This window comes from Alnus glutinosa, chromosome 3 (assembly GCF_958979055.1).
Source record: "Alnus glutinosa chromosome 3, dhAlnGlut1.1, whole genome shotgun sequence".
Taxonomy (NCBI): domain Eukaryota; kingdom Viridiplantae; phylum Streptophyta; class Magnoliopsida; order Fagales; family Betulaceae; genus Alnus; species Alnus glutinosa.
The window spans coordinates 19,652,991-19,678,932 of NC_084888.1; positions in this window are offsets into that span (position 1 = coordinate 19,652,991).

A 25,942-nucleotide genomic window follows, 5' to 3' on the forward strand; every position below is an offset into this window, starting at 1 on the left:
GGGTAATACCGGTCTCCATTTTGGATGCCTGCTCACTCAGTGATCAGGCATCATCATTACTGGAGAACCGAAGATGAAGATTCAGCAGCCCATTGGCAAGCAAACTTTGATGAAGTCTAATGCATAGCTGCGGAGAGATGACTCCGATGATGAGGTGCCCATTCCTGCTGCCATGCCAATCAGCTTTCCAGACATGGCCTCATCCTCTCAGACAGTCCCGCCTTCAGAGCCAGAGATCAATTTTTCACAGATCATGGAGGCATGAGCACCATGCAGCAGTCCATCACCTCTATGCAGCACTGCACTCCATCAACAACCTGACTGAGCAGACTTAGTTGGATCTCAGGGAGTGCCTCAAGTATCATCACCCTGAAAGTAGTGATGATGAAGAGGTTGCACCTAGGACTGGACCTATGGCAGAGGATGACTGAGTTTCTTTTTGTTGTGTTGTTTGAGACATTTTGCTTTATATTTTGCAATGTCCTTTTTGTTTATAAAAACTTGTGGACTTTACTACTCTGTTTACCCGTGTCCTTCTGAGACCGTTAGGGGGAGTAATTTTTATTTCAGTTGGTGTTTATTTACTCTGTTTTACCCTTTGTCCCTTTGTGACAAAAATGGGGAGTAATTTTTTACTTGGACCAGGAATGTATTTTCAAACCAGTCAAGTGATTTTTGTCCCAGAATGGCCAAAGGGGGAGTTTGTTAGTATTATTGGCCTCATTCTGTTTGGACAAAATCACTTGTATGTAAAAGATGCTGTTTTTTGGCCATTCTGGGACAAAAATCACTTGACTGGTTTGAAAATACATTCCTGGTCCAAGTAAAAAATTACTCCCCATTTTTGTTAGTATTATTGGCCTCATTCTGTTTGGACAAAATCACTTGTATGTAAAAGATGCTGTTTTACAAGGGATTCTGCTATTCAGAAGAGTTTCAAAAGATTCTGCCTGCAAGTCAGAAAATCTCTGGTTCCCTGTCAGCCGTCTGGACGATCGTGCCATCCCGTTCGGACTCCCATCTGTCCACTGTTTCATCCATTCGGACTTTGTATCATACCATCCGGACGCCCGACAGACCAAGCATCATCCGTCCGGACGACGTATATTCCCGTTTGGACCTTCACAATTTCGACGTATATTCCAGCTTGCATCCGTCCGGACGTATTAGCAGCCCGTCCGGACGCCTCTCAGTGATTGATCAGCTTCAGATTCTTTCCAAGTTCAATTTAAGGGAAGATTGCTTCAACCGTCCGGACGACGTAGATTCCCGTCCGGACGCGCTCATATATAAGGCAAGAATCGCAATTCAAATATCATCGTCCGGACGACTGTCAGCCTTGGTCCAGACGCGTGTTCAACAGTTAAGGAAATTGCCGATTCGACTTCAACCGTCCGGACGACTGCCTATCATGGTCCGGACGCGCGCATAGCAGATATGGAAATTGCATGTTGAAGATCAGCCGTCCGGACGCTCATCCCCGATGGTCCGGACGCGCGAAGCCTTATAAGGAAATTACTTGCAGCGGACGTGCGACCGTTCGGACAACAGTGTCTCACCATCAAGACGTGACTCTTAAACAGGAAAGATTTTTCAGTGAAATTTTCAGAAAAATCTGTTGTACAGTTGTCTGTCCGGAAGGCTCATGTCCACCGTCTGGACGGCACCCGCATATATCACTGCAGTTGCCCATTCTGTTCCTCAGCCTATAAATAGAGGCCCCTGGCCATTGAGAATTACAACAATTCGGTATTGAATTCCACAAGTGCTCAGAGAAGTTATTTTTTGTCTAAAGACATTGCAAGTGTGCTGTTGCTGCGCTACATCTGAGTGTATCTTAGGAGTCGGCCCTAAGATAAAGGATTCCATTGAAGACCCTTTCAGGTAGGAGACCTGGTTGGGAAGCGTTCGTGTTGGGTTACACATTAGAGAGCAAGGTACGACCACTACATCGGGTATATGTGAGTGTTACTATCTTGTATCTAGCTTTATCTTCTGAATAGTGGATATCATGGATTTGGTTGCCCCAGAGTGGTTTTTCTCTTAATCGAGTTTCCACTTTGTTAACAAAAATCCTTGTGTCATTTATTTTCCGCATAGTTATTTTTGTTGACACTTTGTGCACACACTTGCTATTTATTTTAGAAGTCAAATTTCATTTTTCAAAAAATTTCTTAGATATTAGAGGGATGGAAGCGCACAACCACTGAAGGAGGCTTTGCCAGAAGGTGTTATTCCATCAACAATCACGCTAAGTGCACTTTGATTGATTAGTTGACGGGCTGGTCTACGACTGCAGTCACTGCCATGGTCGCAAGGACCGCGCAACCCTAGTACACGGGGCGTAACAGTGTACATGGGCCCTATTATGAGAATGTTAGTTTAAAATAAATATATTTATGTGTTTTGAAGAAGAGGAAAGGTTTTATCATATCTTTATTGAAAATTTATTTATTCAAAATGAATTTGTCTTCATTTAAATAGTGATATTCGTTAAATATGCTTTGAAGTAGTTTTCAAAGAAGAAAAAGGTTTTTAAAGAAGAAGGTTTTATCCTTGTTCAAATAGTGGTATGTGTTAAATGCGCTTTAAAGTGTTACCGGAAATAAATCGTTTAAGTAGATGGTTTTAAAGAAAATGAATTTTAACCCAACTGTTTTCTGGTTGGGGATTTACTTACTGAGCCTTTCAGCTCATTCAGTTTACTTCTTTGTTTTCAAGTGATCAGCAGTTTGATCTAGGAGGCCGGAATGGGGGCGGGGTTAATTATTGAGTCCATCTGAGCAACATATTATTTTTAATATGTTCATTGGCATGATTTTAGGATTATGACTTATTTAATAAAGAATGATAATTACATTTTTTTTTTTTTTTTTTTTTTTGTAATAGACTATTCTGCATTTAATGAAGTTTTCAATTTGATGTTTTTATACTCTCATGCATTTAGCATCGCATGTAGTAATTGCTCTGGTAAACCTTAGTAATCTTTGCTCCTCTGAGAGAGTAAAGTGACAATCCTATCCCTTTTTGGGCTGGGGATGTTACATCGTCCATTTCAATGAAACCTTCGAGGACGTGCCCCGATTGTTCCGCAAAATCAACCCCAACAGCAGCAAATGAGTCAAGCACCCAAGTTGTGCTGGAAGTTCACCTGTTATCGCTGTGGCCATTTCTGTCACTTCAGCAAGGACTGTACGACGAAGACAGGAGCCCCGCAACAAGGAAACAAACCAAGACTGTTGGCTGCATCGCGAGTCTATTCGCTTATTTCTGGAGTGCCGGAAGAAGATACAGATGTCGTGATAGGTACTATCTCCATCTTTGGGTTTAAGGCATCAATTTTATTTGATTCAAGAGCTACCCACTTGTATCAAGCGTGTTTGCAAAACTGTCAAGATTATCTGTTAGAACCCTAGAGGATGGATTAATTAGCTAAGCATTTCGCTGGTATTGATTGTGTGCAGAAACTCATGATGCTCAAACCCTAGGGAGAGGCAGAAATTACTTTCGTAGGATTGCAAGTTAAGTCTCTACCTCAGTACTATCGACAGTCCAGGCTTAAAAACTCATCATCAATGGAGGCCATGCGTACTTAGCATTGATCACCAAAGTCATGGAGAAGGAGAAGGACTTTCTAGAAATCTCTATAGTATGTGACTTTCCAGATGTCTTCTCAATGGACTATTTTGGATTACCACCCGAAAGGCTGGTCGAATTCAGAATAGAATTCGTTCTGAGAACAGGACCCATATCGAAGGCACCATATAGGATGGCACCAACAGAGCTAAAAGAGTTGAAGACCTAGCTATAGGAATTATTGGACAAGGGTTTTATCGGCTCGAGTTCGTCACCATGGGGAGCGCCTATTTTTTTTGTAAAGAAGAAGGAAGGGACGATGAGGATATGCATAGACTATCGGAGCTGAACAAGGTCACAATCAAGAATAGGTATCCATTGCCCAGAATTGACGATTTGTTGGATCAACTACAAGGAGCCAATGTATTTTCAATGATTGATTTATGATTGGGTTACCACCAACTTAGGGTGAAGGAGGAGGATATCCTTAAGATGGCATTCCGGACTCGTTACGAACATTACTAGTTGGTAATGGCATTTGGACAAACTAATGCCCCCGCGAGATTCACGAATACTATGAATAGGGTTTTTCACGACCACCTATACCAATTAATAGTCATCTTTATTGACGATATCCTCATCTACTCCAAGAATCAAGAGGATCACGTGTTGCACCTGCGAAGAACATTGGAGAGACTTCGACAAGAGCAACTCTACGCCAAGCTTGAGAAGTGTGAGTTTTGGTTGGATAACGTGTCCTTCCTTGGGCATGTAATCTCTGGTAAAGGAGTATCTATGGACCACAAAAAGGTGAAGGCAGTAGTAGAACGGGGGAGGCCAACTAGTTTCAGAAAATCTAGAGTTTTCTAGGATTGGCTGGCTACTACTGTCGTTTCATTGAAGGATTTTCTAAACTGTCAAGGCCCTTGACTGCCCTCACAAAGAAGATGTGATTAGTGTCACATGTTCTAACATTACCTACAGAAATTAGGGAATTTCGTAGTGTATAGTGACGCCTCAAAGAAAGAACTAGGAACTGTACTCATGTCGAACGATAACGTGATCGCTTACGTCTCATGCCAACTGAAGGATTACAAGCAAAACTACCCAACCCACGATCTAGACTCTCTGCCGTTGCTTTTTCTTTGAAGATTTGGAGACATTATTTGTACAGCAAAAAGTGTAAGATCTATACGGACCGTAAGAGTTTGAAGTATTTCTTTACCTAGAATGAATAAAATATGAGGTAGAGAAGATGGTTGGAGTTAATCAAGGTTTATGATTATGAGATCATTTATCATCCGGGTAAAGCTAATGTGATGACTGACACTTTAAGTAGGAAGTCGTCAATCGAGCTTGCAACCATAAGTATTTCTCAACCTCACTTAATAATGGAACTCGAAAGATTGAAACTGAAGGTTGTGACTGAAGGTTCGCTAGTACTTCTGTCAAGTATGGTAATTCAACTGGAATTGCTAGGAAGAATAAAGAACACCGAGAAACAATGGTCCCGAATACCAACGGATCAGGAAGCAACACGAGGAGGGAAAAGCAAAGGAGTTTCGTCTGAAGGATGATGAGAATCGTACCCACTTCGATCAAATTTGTGTACTGAGAGGCAAGGAGCTAAGGAAGGAGATCATGAGTGAGGCTCATTGATCTAAAGGATCTAAAGGATCTAAAGGCGACCTATTGGTGTAACAACATGAAAAGGGAGATTGCAAAGTACGTGAAACAATGCTCCACATGCCAACAGGTTAAGGCAGGACACCAAAGGCCAACGGGAATGCTTAAGCCTCTACTAATACCTAAGCCTCCAATGACTGATCGGAGAAGATTTCATTTGGATAGTAGTAGACCGTTGATAAAGAGCGCACACTTCATTCCTGTAAAAGTGAAGGATCCCATGGCTAAGTTGGCAAAGCTATATGTGCAGAATATAGTGCAACTACATGGAGTACCATTGATAATAGTTTCAGATAGAGATTTGATATTGTTAGTTTTTGTGTTGGCCGCATTCTGTTGAACAAAATCACTATCATGTACTGTTATTGATTTCACAGGGAAGCCGTATCAGTTCAGAGTCATCAAATATTCAAAGTTTATTTCTCTGATATTGAAAGTGCCTTATTATGACAAGATCAGTATCACAACCATCCAAAAGGGATTTTTCAACTCCAAGAAGACTCTGTAAAGTCTGCAGCTCAGTAAAAGTCAAATCCTAAGTTTATCATCCGAACGGCCTAGTCAAACGCCTTGACACTCATCAGTCAGTTTCATAAACAATGATGCTTTTAATCAGGGATTCAGTCAGTTTTCAAAAGTATTCTTCAGATATATGTTTCTAGAAGATTCTGTGCGGATTTCAAGACAGTGTAGTCAGATCCCTTGCATCAGTCCGGACAACGTGGTATTCTGTCCGGACACTCATCAGTCAAGCAACATCCATTCAGACGACGTGATACACCATCCGAACGCCCAACTGTCCAAAGCATCATCCGTCCGGACGATGAGAACTTTCCATCCAGACCTTCCTCTGTGTCGAGAAGCTTAGAACTGCTCTAACTTACATCCGTCTGAACGTTTCGGCAGCACGTCCAGACGACACTCAGTGTTCGACCAGCTATGGGATTTCTTTCCCAAACACAGATATGGGAAGATTGCTGCAAGCATCCGGACGATGTGGATTCCCGTCCACATCAGTGCTCATCCATATGGCAAGTCGCGCATTCAAAATTCAGACGTCCAGACGCCAGCCCTCATGGTCTCGACGCGCAAGCTACTTATATGGAAATTGCGTGAATCAGATCAACCGTCAGGACGACTATTCCCTTGGTCTGGACAGGTGAAGCCTTGATATGGAAATTGCATGCAGCTGAAGTGCAACCGGACGACAAGGCAACACCGTCCGGACGTGGCTCAAATCAAGAAAGAATTTCAGTGAAATTTTGGAAATCAAATCGTATAGTTGTCCGTCTGGACGTTTTATGCCTTCCGTCCGGACGACGCCTAGGTTTATTAAGCCAAACGCTCATTTGAACCTACGGCCTATAAATAGAGGTCCCTAGGCTTGGGAACTGCAAGAATTCGGTATTAAATTCCGTAACGCTGATCGGCTCACTCTCAAGCCGTTGCCAAGTGCTATTGTTGTGCTGAAATTGAAGTCTATCTTAAGGGTTTGCCCTAAGGTAAAGGATTCCATTGAAGACCCCTTCAAGTAGGAGACTTGGTTGGGAGGCGTTCATGTTGGGTTACACGTTAGAGTTCTAGGTACGAACACTACATAAGGGTATGTGAATGCTACTGCTTTGTAACTAGCTTTGTCTTCTAAATAGTGGATATCCTGGGTTTGGCTACCCCGGAGTGGTTTTTCTCTTAACTCAGTTTCCACTTCATCAACAAAATATCTGTCTCCTTTAATTCTGCATTTTGATATTTTGTTGCACATTATTGCACACACTTGATAAATTAGAAGTCATTTAGTTTTTCATTTGGTATTAGAGCGGGTACACTTCATTTAAAGGATTAAATTCCTGAGTGTGATCCTTATCTTATGTGACTACTATTTTTTTATTACACCTTTTATCATGAATTCTTCTCAGTTATCTAATGAGGATTCTGATATTAAGCCGTTTAAGGTTTTTAATAAATTGAAGACTGCTAAACATTCTAAAGTTTCTCATAAAGAGCTTAAAAAGGTGAAGCAAGAAAAAGAGTCTTTGATTGTTCAATTATCTGAATCACATGCTTTGATTGACTCTTTGAAATCTAAGAATACTATACTATTTGACAATATTGATTCACTTGAGAAGAAATTGTAAAAATTCTCTAGTGATAATTTAAAGAGCATGCTTTTTATTCATTTAGATATTTCTAACAAGCCTGATTTAATTGTTGATGATTTGAGTGCTTCTACTTCACATTCTTCTGATTTTGAATTAGATTCTATTGTTATTAAGCCTATAATAGTAGATACAGCTTGTTTGGATAATTCTGAAAATTCTTGCTTAAATAATTGTGTGAAGCCAAAATCCAAAGATCCAAGTACACAAGCTCATGGTAAGTTTGTCCGTACCTGTCATAATTGTGGGAAGATTGGTCATATTTGGCCAAATTGTTATTTGTTGAAATCCTACAGGCCTTGGATTAAGCAGGATGCTCTGAGGAAAAGTGAAATTGAAGATTCTTCCTCATCTAAATATGTCGCTTCTCATTAGAGACATGTAAAAGGTAAGGGCAATGTTATTTGTAAGAATGCTAATCACAATTCTGTAGAGAATGTCAGGAAGCATTCAACCAAAAGAAGCCTGCCTACCTATCATCACTGTGGCATCACTGGTCACATCTGATCCAAATGTCCACAGCTCCAGAAGTCGAAGGTTCAGAGGAAGCTGCCAACAAGAGTTACATCAGGCACTATACCTCCGATGGCTCTTCAGGCTCTACGGCATCAGCAGAAGTTTGTTCCTGCCAATCAGAGTAGCAAACCAAGGAAGAACAAATCAAGGCGCTACAGGAGAAAGCCACAGAAGCCCAATGGCAGCCATGGCCATGAAGGATTGTTGAGCCTAATACAAGGTATGCTAAGGAGTATGGCTAACATGGACATAACCTGCAAACCATCTCCATGGGTTAAGCAGGTATGGGTCAAGAATGATGAGACCATTCACCCCTTGAGGGGGGGTGGACTCACCTAGTAAAGGTAAAGTCTTACCATGCCTAGGATTTCGGTTCCTAAATCCTAGTGCATGTCAGATATTGTATATGTTTTTGCCTGATATCTCAGTTCATTGTGCATTAATTGAATATGCTTATATATGATTGAGAGTTTATGTATGATATTTGCTAAGTTTTCATGTGCATCTTAATGCTAGATAGTTGTTTTTCTCATGGGATGAAATATTGTGCACTATCCAAAGCTCCCCTAAGGTACATCCTTTTCCTCTCTGACTTCTTGCTTCTGGAAATTCTAATGAGAGAGATGTTTTTGATAAGATGGTCAAATAGACCAACATTCTAGTTGAACCTAGAGCCTAAAAATTCTAGCATTCTCTCTAGGTTGTAGTACCAAAAGAAACAAACAGTTTATTCTTGTGAATTCCATGCTTATATTCACTACTTCTATGCTGAATTAGCTTTATATCTTGTCCTACATGGTACAAGTAAAATTTTACCTTGTCCTTCATGGTACAAGTAAAATAGTTAGGTGCTACATCTTAGGGGGAATATATCAGATGAGGATTGCAAGGCTCTAGTAAATAATAAGGTTTGACTTTTGACTAATCTTTCATTGATTTTCTCTCTTGTTTAGAAAATTCGGTTGCTTTAAGTCATATCAGTGAACTTCATACCTTATTGAGAAAGCTTTCACACACACATGCATTTTATGAGTTGACTAATCTTTTTAAAATTTCTATCTACAGGGAAATTTGTGCTTATTGAATACGTAACTCTCATTTATATCTTTGCATATTTTTGCAATGCTATTTGATTGCTTTATCAGTTGATTATATATGCGTGTTCTGAAGCTAACTTTAGTGAAAACTATTTTTCTGCAAATTTTCTTCAAGTTTCAAATTTTCAGTGTGAAGCGTCCAGACGGACCTATTCTTACGTCCGAACGAGCGCAGTCTTGCCGTATGCTAACTTTCCAATAGCCATCCAAATGGTTAAGTTACACGTCCGGACGGGATCTCTACATGTTTAAGACTTGCATTTCTTTCTCTGCCATACACACATCTTTGCATTTTTATTGATTTATCATGTCATGTTGTGTGTTTTTTCTTGCGGATTTCTCCCGAGATTTTAGCATTCTTTGCACATCTCTTCTCATTCCATGGTATTTACTGTATCTTCCTTTCTTCTTTTAAGTTTTTGTGCTTTTTAGAATATTGGAATATTTGGTGATTGGAATATTTTCTTGAGATATTGTGCATGAAAATCCTATTATGTCTGTGTTGGGTTGATATTGATATATCTACGTCACTTGGATTGCGATATTTTCTTTTGTAATACTTGGGCATCCAATTGACAGCTGTAAAAATACCACTTTCTTTTTGGAACTAACATAATCTAATATTTCTTTGTGGTGTTATTTTCGGAAATATTTCTGTTTAAATCTTTTCAGGAATATGTCGTCCAGCAGCTCCCAGCACATGCATAGCCGTCCGTAGTATCTCAGAATTAAGATGAGCTTTTTCCCCAGCACTAGCCGTCCGTAGTATCTCAGAATTAAGATGAGCTTTTTCCCCAGCACATGCATAGCCGTTCGTAGTATCTCCCTCAGATCTGCATCAGTTTGAAGTTCAGTGGTGAATCTCCTCATTTATCTTGCAGACCAGTTGCTTAGAGGATGTCAAATCAAGCGACAGAAGGTTTTTCAGTCCATGGTTCCGGGCTTCTTGATCTAGAGGCAGAAGTAGTACAAATCTAGCCTTCTGTACGACTTTCTCTCCACTACTTGATTACAGTGGATCAGCGGGATTTGGTACTTGGAGGATTTTTGTTCCTTTCTTTTGGGCCACTTGCAGACTCTTCTCTATTTTCCCTCTGTTTTGGATTATAAAATATTTTTGTCTGTGGATTTTATGTACTTTGTTTACCCTTGTCCTATTGAGACATCAAGAGGGAGTATTTTATAACTGTGGTCTTTCCATACTCTGTTTACCCTTTGTCCCTTTGAGACAAAAATGGGGAGTATATGTTTGATTTGGATCGGGATTGTATTTTTAACCGGTCAAATGATTTTTGTTTGAGAATGGCCAGAGGGGAAGTTTGTTAGTTTTTGTGTTGGCTACATTCTGTTGGACAAAATCACTATCATGTACTGTAACTGATTTCATAGGGATGCCATATCAGTTCAGAGTCTTCAAATATTTAGAGTTTATTTCTCTAATATGGAAAATGCCTTATTTTGACAAGATCAGTGTCACAAGCATCAAGAAGGAATTTTTGGACTCCAAGAAGACTCTACAAAGTCTACAGCTCAGCAAAACTCGGATCCCGAGTTTATCATCCAAACGGCCTAGTGAAACGCTTGGACACTCATCAATTAGTAACATAAACAATGATGCTTTTAATCAGGGGTTCAGTCAGTTTTCAGAAGTCTTCTTCAGAGATACGTTTCTAGAAGATTCTGTGCGGATTTCAAGACAGTGTAGTCAGATCCCTTGCATCCATCCAGACAACATGGTATTCTGTCCGGACGCTCATCAGTCAAGCAACATCCGTCCGGATGCCTAACTGTCCAAAGCATCATCCGTTCGGACGACGAGAACTTTCCGTCTGGACCTTCCTCTGTATCTAGAAGCTTCGAACTACTCTAGCTTGCATCCGCCTGGACGTTTCAGCAGCACGTCCGGACGACACTCAGTGTTCTACCAGCTATGGATTTTTTTCCAAAACACAGATATTGGAAGATCGCTGCAACCGTCCGGACGATGTCGATTCCCGTCCGGACGTGCTCATCCATAAGGCAAGTCGCTCATTCAAAATTCAGAGGTCCAGACGCCAGCCTTCACGGTCTGGACACGCGAGCTACTTATATGGAAATTGCGTGCATCAGATCAACCGTTCAGACGACCATTCCCTTGGTTCGGACGTGCGAAGCCTTGATATGGAAATTGCATGCAGTTGAAGTGCGACCGTTCGGACAATAGGGCAACACTGTCCAGACGCAGCTCAAATCAAGAATTTCAACGAAATTTGGGAAAGCCAATCGCACAGTTGTCCGTTCGGACGCCTTATGTCTACCGTCCGGATGGCGCCTAGGTTTTCCAGCCTGACGCTCATTTGAACCGGCAGCCTATAAATAGAGGTCCCTAGGCTTGAGAATTGCAAGAATTCGGTATTGAATTTCGTAGTGCTTAGAGAGTTATATTTTAGAGTTACTGCGCTAATCTGCTCATTCTCAAGCCGTTGCCAAGTGCTGTTGCTGTACTGAAACTGAAGTCTATCTTAGGGGTTGGCCCTATAAGGTAAAGGATTCCATTGAAGACCCCTTCAAGTAGGAGACTTGGTTGGGAGGCGTTCGTGTTGGGTTACACGTTAGAGTTCAAGATACGACCACTACATAAGGGTATGTGAGTGCTACTGCTTTGTAACTAGCTTTGTCTTCAGAATAGTGGATATCCTGGGTTTGGCTACCCAGAGTGATTTTTCTCTTAACTGAGTTTCCACTTCATCAACAAAATATATGTCTCCTTTAATTCCTCATTTTGATATTTTGTTGCACACTATTGCACACACTTGATAAATTAGAAGTCATTTAGTTTTTTAGAAATTTACTTCAGGATTCTGGCAAAGTTTACAGAAGGAGATGGGAACGAACTTGAAATTTAGTACTGCGTTTCACCCCAAGTCTGATGGCCAATCAGAACGTATCAATAGGATCTTGGAGGATATGTTGTGTGCTTGCGTATTAGATTTCAATGGGAGTTGGATTCAATACTTGCCGTTGATTGAGTTTGCTTACAGTAATGGTTACCAGGACGCTATTCGAATGCCACCTTATGAAGCATTATACGGACGGAAATCTCTATCGGCTTTGTATTGGAGCAATGTTGAGGAATGACAACTGTTGGGACCAGAGATAATTTAGGATACTCAGGACAAGATTGTTATTATTAGACAAAGGATGGCAGCAGCACAAAGTTAACAGATAAGCTACGCTAATAACTGAAGACAGGCACTGGAGTTTGAAGTAGTAGACTAGGTGTTCCTTAAAATATCTCCAATGAAAGGAGTAATGTGATTTGGCAAGAAGGGAAAGTTAAGCCCTCGATTTATTGGACCGTTTGAGATAACGCAAAGAGTTGGGAAGTTAGCTTACCGAGTTACCCTACCGCCAGATTTGGCAGGGACGCATGACGTCTTCCATGTCTCGATGTTAAGGAAATACATCCCTAATCCAAATTTAGTAGTGTAGTACGAACATTTGGGAATAGAGGAGGAGCTAACCTACGAAGAGAAACCCGTACGAATCTTGGACCACAATGAGCAAGTTTTGTACACCAATACTATGGCGCAATTAAGGAGTAAAAGAAGCATCTTGGGAAGCAGAGCAGGACATGAGGAATTGCTGCCTGCATTTGTTTGAAGAACATGTGCGTACTCTATAGATTCTTGGAGATTCTGGTTGGATTTGGTAGGAATAACTAAGATGAATGTTTTCCTGTCCAGGAAGCATAAGGACTATGGCAAGGACACCTACAGACCCAGACTGCGTATGGAACTACTTTTTCTGTGAGCTGATAGATTTAGGAGTCGAGATAGGTGAAGACTGGTATAGTGTAGGCAACATCGACTATGATGCTCTCAATGATTTGCAAGGCGACTACCCACATCTCTTTTCACCCCAAGGAGGTAACATGCTTAGCCTAGTTCATTTTTTTGTAGAGTTATGGTGTTGTTTACATACTATTTTGATAATGTCTCTAGCTAGTTTTACATCCTTACTTAGTTTTGAACTTAATACTAGTTTAATGATAGATTAGCAGTTTGATGAGGTTTAATGTATCAAGTTTTGCATGAAAGAGTTATTGAGGCTTAGGGTTCTGCTAGAGATCATATTAAGACTGTAGGACTTGCTTAGAATTTGTTTTGTACCTTTTAGGTTCGGATTTGGGATTTTGCTTGAGCACCGAATGTTCGACCTTCACTAGACGAATGATCAATGTCAAAACCAAACTTTTGTACCTCCTAGCCGAATGATCGACCGATGAGTAGAAAGCCTACTTTTTATTTTTTTAGGATTAGAACTACTTTCTCCGCAAGTAATTTTCTTGTATAAATAGGTGTACCTACCATGTAATGGAGACATTGATGATTCATAAAACTTGTGAGGTTTTATTCTCTTTGGTTCTTTGAAGAACTACTCGAACTTATCGGGATATCCCGTGGCGTTCATCTCGACTTATCAAACGGAATTTCCACCACCGTTTGTGGCGTCTTCCTTATACCGAGGTTCTTGTTTGTCATAAACAACGGGTCGAGGTCTTCCATTCGAATCTGTTCATAGAACGATCTTGGGTTCCCTTTCGTTGTTGGGTCTCGTTATTCTTGACGGGGTTCACATCACTAAACTTGGTTGGCTCATTCTTGGAAAGATTCGAATCCAATTCAATTTTGAACTTGATAAGAGAAATCGGCAAAATCTGTTATTTTTGAAAAGATTCCAGAATGAGCACATCTCTATATTTTAATCATAACTTTCTGCTCAAATATTGGATTGCGATGAAATTAGCTGCTTTGGGTAGCTAATAAAAAATCAATAAATATGTCTGAAATTGATTTTTCCTAATTCAGACGGTTACTATGTCAAAATCGCTCTGCAATATAAGACCAAAAATCTTGACGAATTTGGAATCATTTTCCCTTCTTGGATTGAGTTTTTAGTTTCCTACTTGGACTAGGAGACTGACTTCCGATTTTTCTAGGATTTCTAGAGATTCTAGGATTATCCTAATCCCCATAAATAGGCCTCTAAACATTAAAGAAAACATACAAGCTTTGGGAGAGGAATCAGAGTCTAGATCAAGAAGGGTTTTGGTTTTTCTTTCTTCCTTTAATTATTTTCTGTATGTATACAATTTTAGTCCAAATTAGTTGTAGTTAATTACTCTTGTTCGGGCTCGATTGAAGCCCTAATAATGTTTCTTTAAGGTTTTAATTTGCCTTACTACAACCATTTGTGATTCTTAATTGATTATTTCTGGTTTTCTTGATTTCCTTGCATGTTTATACTTGATTATCATACCCATGTGATACGGATTTATTATTTATGTCAATTTGGATGGCCGAGTCATGGGCATAATAGAGTAACAAAAGAACCCCATCATACGTTCTTAGATTAATCAACATGAAGACAGCTGAAATAGATGCCATGTTCCAACCTAACTGTGTTTTTTTTCTTTTACAATTTTTCTTTCTTGAAAAATTTCAGATACTTAATCAAACTTTTTTTTTTAGATTACTCTTTTAAATTACTTGTTTAAGAATATATATAGTTTTCATTACATTTTTTTTGTAAGTTTTAATTATAAATTTTAATTGTATGAAATATATAATTTTAGTTACCTGAGAATATGAAGAACAACAATGATTCCATTTCATTTTGTTGATTTATTTCATTAGTTATATTCTTTAATATTTTTAATTAATTTTTGTTTAATTTTATTTTTAAAATTTTGATCCCTCTGAACGAAAATTCTAACTCTGCCACTGGTTATAAGCATATATTATATCTATATTGCATACATCATCATCTTGTATAATGAAATAATACACTAATGCATGTGATTACAACTTAAACTGAGTTAACCATATGATAACATGTGTATTATCTGATATGAACTCCACCAACAAATGTGATGAAACCCGATAGCAATGATGGTTTGAAACCCCAAGATCGTGTAGACAAGAATTGTTGAGGCTTGACCCGTCACCTAACTAGATGAGAAACCAAGACTACGAAGGATTGAAACGCCACACCAAGAATCTGAATCTCTTCAAGAATCAAGGTGATAAGTTTGGTTGTTTGAACGCCACAAGATTAACTTGATAAGCTCAAAAAGTTCTTTCAAGAACAAAGAGGAACACAAGACCTCACAATAATAATTTTTTGAAAACAAAATTCTATATCCCTTACAAAATTCGTTATGCCCATATATATACTTGGAACAACCCTCCAAGAATAGGAAAAGTCTTAATTATAGCTTTAAAAGCAACACAAGTGCCAACATAAACAAGTCCCAATATTTTTAGGTCTCTTTGGACTTCTAGAGGCAACCAAAATAACTAAATGACTAAATTCATAACCAGCCAAGACCAAGTTCATTCCCCTATTTAATATCCTTGAAACTCAACGATTCACACCCTTTAATGGTCAAACCAAGCTGGTCACGTTTTTGCATGCTAATTATCCTCTTCAACTGCTTTGATGACATGGACTAAGCCTTGATTATTATTTGAGCCCATCTTGGTCTTTTTAGAATCAGCCCAATTCTCTTGGATTAGCCCATTTAGTGCTTCCTTGAAATTGGGCCACTAGGAAGTGACAAAGGGTCTTGCACAACTTCAGCCCCATTCCCATGTGTATGATCAGCATGTCCAGCTCCTTGGTTTCCATCATTATCCATATTATTACTCATTAAGTCGAGGATTTACGTTTGTATCCTTTCACCTATGAAACATGTATTGTTTTATAGATAATGTTTGTGACGGCGATTTCGGAGCAGTGTATGGTCTTACTGGAGTGAGTGCTCAAGATCATTTTTGAGGAGTTAAACCCCATATTGCTGGCACGGATGTCGAGAGGAACTAGTGAATCCCGTCGGGGTATGATAGATATCATTTTTCTGCTTTATCTTCTTAAGTGTAGGATTTGACTCTTGATGTTGGTGACTCTTAGATCTTTTCTCTTTGCATCTGTATTTATTTTTTCTGACTAGTCTTTTGACCGTACATTGAAAGCTTCAACTATCTATGTTATGATGTGTTAGTTTATTCTGGCTATTCTTGTTGTGATTATGGATTTTAGAATGCTATCTTTATCTTTTAAGTGAAAGTCTTCCGTTGTAAACTTTTTTTGGAGAGGATGAGATCTATGTGGTCTTTGTTCTTCTCAGAATAAAACTGGGAGACGAACCAAGAACTTAACTACCAGTTAGTTAATTTCACTGGAGCGTTACATTTATGGAAGGCATTGAAGTGTCATACTTTTTCCGCTACAGAACTTTCGAGTGAGAAAAAAAAAAAAAAAAAAAAAGAAAAGAAAGAAGGGCATTGTACAATGAAAAGAACAATGGTATAGCCGAACGAAGAAGCTTTCATTTACTATATTTGTTAGTTTTTGTGTTGGCTACATTCTGTTGGATTAAATCATTTTTTTGTAATGATGCTTTTAAACAGAGATTCAGCTATTCAGAGTTCTTCTAAAAGATTTTGCATAGTCTACAAGCCAGAGAAATCGGATCCCTTGCAGCCGTTCGAACGATGTGATATACCGTCCGAACGTCCAACTGTCCAAAGTTTCATACGTCCGGACGACGGGAACTTTTTGTCTAGACCTTCCTCTGTGTCATGAAGCTTCGAACTGTTCTAGCTTGCATCCGTTCGGACGTTTCAGCAGCACGTCTGGACGACACTCAGTGTTCGACCAGCTATGGGATTTCTTTCCAAAATACAGATATGGGCAGATCATTGTAACCGTTCGGACGATGTGGATTCCCGTCCGAACGCGCTCATCCATAAGGCATGTTGCTTATTCAAAATTCAGATGTGGGGATTCTCGTCCGGACGCTCTCATCCATAAGGCATGTTGCTTATTCAAAATTCAGATGTTCGGACGACAGCATTCATGGTCCGGATGCGCGAGCTACATATATAGAAATTGCGTGCATCAAATCAACCGTCCGGACGACCATTCCCTTGGTTTGGACAAGCGAAGCCTTAATATGAAAATTGCGTACAGCTGAAGTGTGACAATTCAGACGACAGGGCACACCGTAATTCATGGTTCAAATCAGAAAAGAATTTCAGCGAAATTTTGGAAAGCCGTTTGCACAGTTGTCCTTCCGGACGCCTTTTGTCTACTATCCGGACGGGGACTAGGTTTATCAAGCCAACACTCATTTAAACCTCCAGCCTATAAATAAGAGGCTCTAGGCATGTATTTTGAATAGAATTCGGTAGAGAATTCCTTATAGCTTAGAGAGGGTATTTAGGGAGATATTGAAGATTTGCTAGCTCTCTAGCTTTTGCCAGTGTGTGATTTGATTAGTTGTGAAGTCTATCTTAGGGGCTGACCCTAAGGTAAAGAATTCTATTGAAGACCCCTTCAGGTAGGAGACCTGGTTGGGAGGTGTTCGTGTTGGGTTACACGTCAGAGTTCAAGGTACGACCATTGCATCAGGGGTATGTGAGTGCTACTGCTTTGTAACTAGCTTTGTCTTCTGAATAGTGGATATCCTGGGTTTGGCTGTCCTAGAGAGGTTTTTCTCTTAATTGCGTTTTCACTTCATCAACAAAATATTTGTCTCCTTTAAAATTCCGCATTTAATATTTTGTTGCACACTATTTACAGACACAGTTAATTAGAAGTCCAATAATTTTTAATTGGTATCAGAGCAGGTACACTTTATTTAAAGGATTTATTTCCTGAGTGTGATCCTTATCTTCTGTGACTTCTATTTTTTGATTACACCTTTTATCATGAATTCTTCTCAGTTATCTAATGAGGATTCTAATATTCAGATCTTTAAGATTTTTAATAAATTGAAGAATGCTTAACATTCTAAAGTTTCTCATAAAGAGCTTAAAAATGTGAAGCAAGAAAAAGAGTCTTTGATTGTTCAATTATCTGAATCACATGCTTTGATTGACTCTTTGAAATCTGAGAATACCGTGCTATTTGACATTATTGATTCACTTGATAAGAAATTGAAAAAATTCTCTAGTGATAATTTAAAGAGCATGCTTTGTATTTATTCAGATATTTCTAACAAGCCTGATTTAATTGTTGATGATTTGAGTGCTTCTACTTCACATGCTTCTAATTCTGAATTAGATTCTATTGTTATTAAGCATGTTTGGATAATTCTGAAAATTCTTGCTTGAATAATTGTGTGAAGCCAAAATCCAAAAATACAGGTACACAAGCTCATGGTAAGTTTGTCCCTATCTGTCATAATAGTGGGAAGATTGGGTCATATTAGGCCAAATTGTTATTTGTTGAAATCCTACAGGCCTTGGATTAAGCAGGATGCTCTGAGGAAAAGTGAAATTGAAGATTCTTCCTCATCTTAATATGTTCCTCCTCATAGGAGACATACAAAAGGTAAGGGCTATGTTATTTGTAAGAATGCTAATCATAATTATGCAGAGAATGTCAAGAAGCATTCAACCAAAAGAAGCCTGCCTACCAGATTAAGAATGTATTGAAATATTAGATAAATAAAAGTTTAGTTAATGCATGAATGTAAGAATATGTTTTTGGTATGTGAATATGCACATGTGAGAATATTAGACTTAATTGGCCTATGTAGAAATGTGTATATATGTAGATGTGTTTAATTAATCCATGCATGAGGTTCTAATTATATGATGAGCTATATATATATATTTATGTGACCAACCAGATTAAGAAACATATACTAAGATGATGACATTAGAGCACCGGTTTTCTAGCTTAGTGAACTAGGTGGGAAATATGAATTGTGTGGGTATTTTGAAGTGTGAACCAGCAACACAGATCCTATAAACTCTAGATCAAATGAAAACAAATCAGGCCATGTAATAGGTTCGGTAGTTTGGAATAAATCAGAATGCATAATTAAGGGATACAAGGGTTTTAGAAGCTGAAAGTTACTGAGTGAACAGTAACTGGATGCTTAGCTGGAAATGATATTTTTGTTTAGTAATCATCAACACTAATGGGATATTTTGGAGTGAAAATGAGCTGGAAAGTGAGTGAGAGAGGAGTCCTAGTTCGGATGAAATCAGGAGATGGTTAGTTAGCTTAATTAGTTAGGATTCAGATTATGGTTAAAGGAGATAAGAGATATTTAAGAAATCTAATGATGATTTTATCCTAAACCCAGCCTTCACCGAACACCTGGTTGCTCCCTAACCATAGATCATTTTTCTTGAAGAAATCTGGACCCCTCATGTTCTCTATAGATATGAGATTAAGCTTCAGCCATTGTTCAAGAAAAACATCACCGAACTCCATTTCTGCATTAGACATCCTGCAACATTCCTACTTTCGGATAGAACAGAAAAACCAGAATTGAAATCATCCCCTCATTGTCGTTTCTGTTATCAAAACGTGGAGAAGAGCTTAGAAAGTCATACACATCTTTTCCTCCTTGTAACATTAACCAACCAGTAGCAAGTCAACCAAAAAATGCAACTTCAGCTCTCTGTTTTTCTTACACTTCCGGTCACTCTTGTTGTTTGGAGTTCTTGAGAGCAAGTCTAACACCTTGTGCTTGTCCCTCCGTGGTGTATTCCATATCCAACAGAAAAATGAACCAAGGAGCTCAGTTTCAGTTCATTCCTCACACCTTCGGACAATAACCTTTGAAGAGACAAAGAAGAGTTCAACTTGAGTCTCAACCCAACCTGGGATTTTCGGACAGCAGCTCTTGGTTTTCACCTCCAGCAATAGGTCCTCTATTTACCTAGTTGAACAAAGGAAATCTCCTCTTTTTCACCTTATAATCATGTCCTTACTTGTCCTTCTTTTTATATGGTTGCTAGTGACCTTTGGATTCGGTTGACAGTAGCAAAAAGAAATAAGTGCAGCACTTATTTCATCCAAGCAGAACCGGGTAAGCTTCCTAAAGGTAGAAGAATAACATGATATGTATATAGGTAGATAAATGTTTAGATGGAGGAATGATGAGCATGATTTGTTGTTATGTATATATATGTATATGTACATAACAGAACCGGTAGTGATATATGTGTAAATATATAAAACAGAACCAGAAAAATGATGTGTTTATGCTGTGAGACAAACCGAACCTATTTGCTAAGAATTGACCGTGTAAAGTGTGAATGGGTTATAGATGTGTGTTGTGGATATATATATAGTGCTGAAACAGAAACATAAAAAGGTGTGTGCTGTGCGTGTTGTGATGAAACAGAAGAAACAAAAAAAAAAAGGGTGTGCTATCTTGCATGCAGTAGAATCCGTGTGTGCTGTGTGTGTGTGTGTCCAGGTGGGTATTTAAGTGCAAGGTGCTGTATGTGGGAGTGTGTTAGGTGAACAGGTGCTGTGTTTTCATGATAAAAGTGTACAGATATAGTGGAGGTATAAAATATATATATATATATATATATACATATATATATATATATATATACATATATATATATACATACATATATATACATATATATATATACATACATATATATACATATATATATATACATACATATATATACATATATATATATATATACATATATATATACATACATACATATATATATATATATATATATATATATGCACTTAGACATGAAAAACCGTGTGTGTGCATGTGTAAAAAATGTATGGGATTAAGTGCTCATGCTGGTGCTGTCTAATAAAAGTGTGTGGATTGTGATTTTGCTGTCAAAGAAAAAGTGAACGTGTGTGAAAAGTGAGGGGCAGATCTGTGGTTTAGATTAGTGACAGAAACCAATAGAAAAACAGTGAAGGAAAATAAAAGGAGACTAAGAGAAACACATGGGTAGAAATAAAAATTGCTTATTGGTAAGGTAGTGTTCGGGTTAGTGCAGAAAAGTGGAAAAAAATCTGTACCAAAAGGGAGTCAAATTTGTAAACAATGACTATAGGGTGTAGGATATAAAAGTTAATCAAATGGGAAGACCATGGGATGCTTACTTAAGCACTAAAAATAATAATATAGTCACCTATGTATATGTATACTCTTGATGTGAATATATGGAAACTATATATATAATTTCTGCTGTTATATGTATATATCTATAGGTATTGTACACAACATGGAATATATATGTATACCTATATATTGTAGTGTCAAATACAAGAAATTATAGATTCCAAATATAGTGTTAAAAAGAAATGTATATATATATATATATAATCTCTTTTGTTAGTATAAAAATGATAAGGTTACAAAGGAAAATGTGGTTATTAAAATATCCAAACAATTAATGGTTCCATGTACTTAAGGACTAGGAGAGATGATTATAAATGATAATTTTCTTAGCACTATTTACTAATTTCATATTTCATGAATATAACCCTGCAGTTGATATTTTTGTGGACCCTGTGGAAGCGAAGGACTGTAAGTATAAATTACTTACTGAGGGTAGCACTGGATTTCAATAATGTTGTGTTTATGTTTTATTTTAATTGGATGCGTGTGACTGATTATTGAATACTGTTAATAATCAACTTATTAATATTGGGCGCGACATCTCCCAAAGGTTCAGGATGGTAAATGTGCCTGAAACCGGAAACAATAATAATCACATTGATTGGGACGGCTTTCAAAGTGCTAGAGGAGGGAGGTCTCCGATAGTGCGAAAATAAGTTAATTAAAATGTAATGTAGAGGGGACGGCCTCGAGAAAGACGTTGATCGGGGGAACGGCCCTTATATGAGTGGAGTGTTATGACTATATTAAACTGTTAAACTTTGCATGAAAACTATCACTACATCATTATGTCATATCTCTGTTCCTTAAATAATGCATAAACCATTATGTTGTTGAATGACAGTTAGCTCACTTATGGAACTATGGGATTGTAGTTATAACCACCTTCTCATAGATGACTGTGCAGGTACAGACACTGACGAGTATCAGGATTATCAGGAGCCTTGTGATGATCCTGGTTTCATAGATGAGACTGTCTAAAGTCTCCCTTTTGTGATAGACTTGCTGAACAGTCTATCTTCCATGTTGTTATTGGGTTTTATTTTATGTACTTTCTAGACATCTTATGCTTTATTTTATGGTTTGTAATATGACTACTATTACATAGGACGTGAGCCGTATGTGGCCCTTATGTTATTGCTTTGTGTGTTTATTTGTAAGACCTTTTATTATCTTAATGTAAGTTGAGGTATTTCAGTCAAAGCTCTATATGTGTTGAAAGGGAATCGTATTTTCCGCTGCGAGATTTATCGCCTCTAAAAGGTTAATGACACGTGATTATCCAGATATAATTACTTACGCTCTTTTGTAAAAAGCGGGTCGTTACAGTATGGTATCAGAGCGGTTGGCTCTGAGTGCCTTAAAGACCTTAGGAGTCTAGGAATTACCAAAGCTTTGAAATATGAAACTACCTTTGTTTGAAATTATAAATAAGTTACTAACTCAACTTGTATGATGGTTGATAAATGAAGAACAAATATAATGATAACTTAAGGATAAAATTGTTAAATCTCCCTTATTTGAAGCATATGAGATAAACATTGATGCAGATTCTTTTAGATGCTGTTGGTTCAAATTTATCATGTATATAGATAATGAATGTTTTAGTGAACAGCATCATGGCCCCAAGACGACAACCTCCATGCAATCGCAATCATGAGGCAAATCGTCACGATGCTGAGGATAGAGAGTTTCGACCTCCACCTCCACCTCCGCCATTTTATGATGGAATTCCTCAAGCCTTGGCGCAATTCATGGCTGAAACTACTAGGCAGTTCACTGAAGCAATTTCAAGAATTCCGCGAGTTGAACGCCAGGGGTGCTCCATCAAAGACTTCTCAAGCCATCACTTTCGATCATTTAATGGTAATGAAGGACCCGATGCAGCGGAAGCATGGCTTACGGACATCGATACGCTATTTGACACTCTTGGCTGCACAAGTGATCAAAAAGTACAGTACATAGCGCTGAATTTGACAGGCGAAGCAGGACGATGGTGGAGTTCGAAGAAGTTATTATTGGCGGGACCGAGAAACGAAATTATTGTTACTTGGGAAATGTTCAAAACAGAATATAATAGGCGCTTTTTCCCAAGGGTTCAGAGGCAACTTCGGGCCATCGAATTCCAAAACCTTGTCCAAGGCAACATGTCGGTGGAACAATATTCTGCAAGGTTCATGGAGTTAGCTAGGTTTGCTCTCAATCTGATTCCAGATGAAGAATCCAAGGCGGAGCGCTTTGAGAACGGCCTGACCCCTCGAGTCAAAGAACGAGTTATTTGCCATGAAATTAAAGATTTTGCTAGACTGGTGGAAGTTGCATCTCTCGCTGAGAGAGGAATCCGCGAATCGGCAGCAGCCTACGACATGAAGAAGCGGTCGAAGCAACAGACCTCATACCCTGCAAAGAGGTCAGCAGTGGGAAGTGGCTCTAGGCCTTTTGTAGGGAAGAGTTTTCCACTTGCGCGTAGGAATCAAGTGACCCCATGTATCAAATGTGGTAAGCAGCACGGAGGAGACTGTAGAATGGGAAGCACAAGTTGTTTCAAATGCGGGAAGATGGGACACTTCCTCAAGGATTGCCCTATGAACACTGCCGGAGGATCAAAGCAACAGGGAGGCGGATCTCAGCAACAATACCCTGCACAAGCTCGGGTATATTCACTTACACCTGGAGGAGTCGATGATGATGAAGGATTTGCAGATGTGGTGACAGGTACCGTCCCTTTGTTCGGTAGTCTAGCATGTACTCTTTTTGACTCAGGAGCTACGCAGTCGTTTATATCATCCACATATGTTAAGCTTTGTAGTATTAACACTCAACCCCTAGAACAAAACATAAATGTGGTTACCCCTACTGGTGATGTGATAACCTGTAGGAAGTCAGTAAATAATTGCTCAATGAGGATAGGGGAGAGGATCTTACCTGCAAACTTAGCTGTATTTCAAATGCTAGGATTTGATATCATTCTTGGAATGGATTGGTTGTTAAAGTACTATGCTAGTATTGATTGTAGAAGGAAGGAGATCATTTTCCGACCCCCTCATGAAGAGGAGTTCATATTTCATGGATCCCGAGTACGAGCTACTCCACCCCTTCTCTCCGCAATTCAAGCAAGTAGAAGTGTTAGAAGAGGTGCAACAGCATTTCTAGCTTATGTGAAAGCTAAACCAGAAGTGGAGAAAAAGCTAGAAGATATACCTATTGCGAGCGGCTACCCTGACGTCTTTGCTGAAATCTCATCAGGGTTACCACCTGACCGTGAAATTGAATTCGCTATTGACGTGTTACCGGGAACCCAACCCATTCACAAGGCTCCTTACCGAATGGCACCAGCAGAATTAAAAGAACTGAAGCAGCAGCTACAAGAGTTACTAGACCGGGGTTTCATTCGCCCTAGTGTCTCGCCTTGGGGAGCACCAGTACTGTTTGTGCAGAAAAAGGATGGTTCGATGCGTCTATGTATAGACTATCGTGAACTGAATCGGGTGACGGTCAAGAACAAGTATCCCTTGCCTAGGATTGACGATCTCTTTGACCAACTCAAAGAAGCCACAGTTTTCTCCAAAATTGATCTACGATCAGGGTACCATCAACTCAAGGTGAAAGAAGAAGATATCCAAAAGACGGCAATACGCACACGATATGGCCATTTTGAATTTTTGGTTATGCCATTTGGGGTGACTAACGCGCCATCTGTGTTCATGGACTTAATGAATCGAGTATTTCACATGTACCTCTCGACTGGTTCGTAGTCGTGTTCATAGATGACATTTTAGTTTATTCCACTAATCATCAAGATCATGGAGAGCATCTGAAAACAGTATTGGGGACTCTGAGAGAGAAGAAGCTTTATGCCAAACTCAAGAAATGTGAGTTTTGGTTGGAAGAAGTCTCATTTCTAGGCCATGTAATATCAAAGGATGGGATAGCTGTGGATCCAAGCAAAATTGAAGCGGTAACAAATTGGGAGCGGCCAACAAATGTCCACGAAATCCGAAGTTTCTTAGGACTGGCTGGATACTATCGGAGATTCGTAGAAGGGTTCTCCAAACTGTCAGGCCCCTTGACGGCTCTAACAAAGAAGAACGCTCTCTTTGTCTGGAATGAAGAATGTGAAACAAGCTTCCAAGAACTTAAGCAGAGGTTAGTGTCGGCACCTGTCCTTACTCTTCCTGTGGAATCTGAGAAATTTGTCATTTATAGCGATGCGTCTCTCAAGGGACTGGGCTGCGTGCTCATGCAACAAGGCAAGGTAATTGCCTATGCATCCAGGCAATTGAAGAATCATGAACGAAACTATCCAACTCACGATCTAGAACTTGCAGCAATAGTGTATGCCCTGAAAATCTGGAGGCACTACCTGTTTCGAGAGAAAGTAGAAATCTACACCGACCATAAGAGCTTGAAGTACATTTTTACGCAGAAGGAGTTGAATATGAGGCAGCGGAGGTGGCTAGAACTAATAAAAGACTACAATTGCTACATCTTATACCACCCAGGGAAAGCAAATGTAGTTGCCGACGCCTTGAGTAGGAAGTCTCAGAGTGGCACCCTTAATACTTTGAATACCCCTGATCAACTTGCGCAACAGTTAGGGATGATTCAGTTAGATGTTACTCCAACTGAGGAGCAGGCCGCCAATGCAACGCTTGTAATTCAACCATTAATCTCAGATAGGATTAAGGTTGCTCAAGAAAACGATCTGGAACTACAAGAACTCATGGAGAAAGCTAATCGCGGTGAAGCCCCTGGATTCCACTTCACGAATGATGATTTGTTGAGAACTGGAGATGCCAGGACAGTTATACCTAATGATGCAGAGCTAAAGAGGGATATTCTAGACGAAGCCCACAAGACTAAGTACACCATACATCCGGGGAATACGAAGATGTACCAAGATCTAAAGAAGAAATTCTGGTGGCGCGGCATGAAACGTGATATTGCTG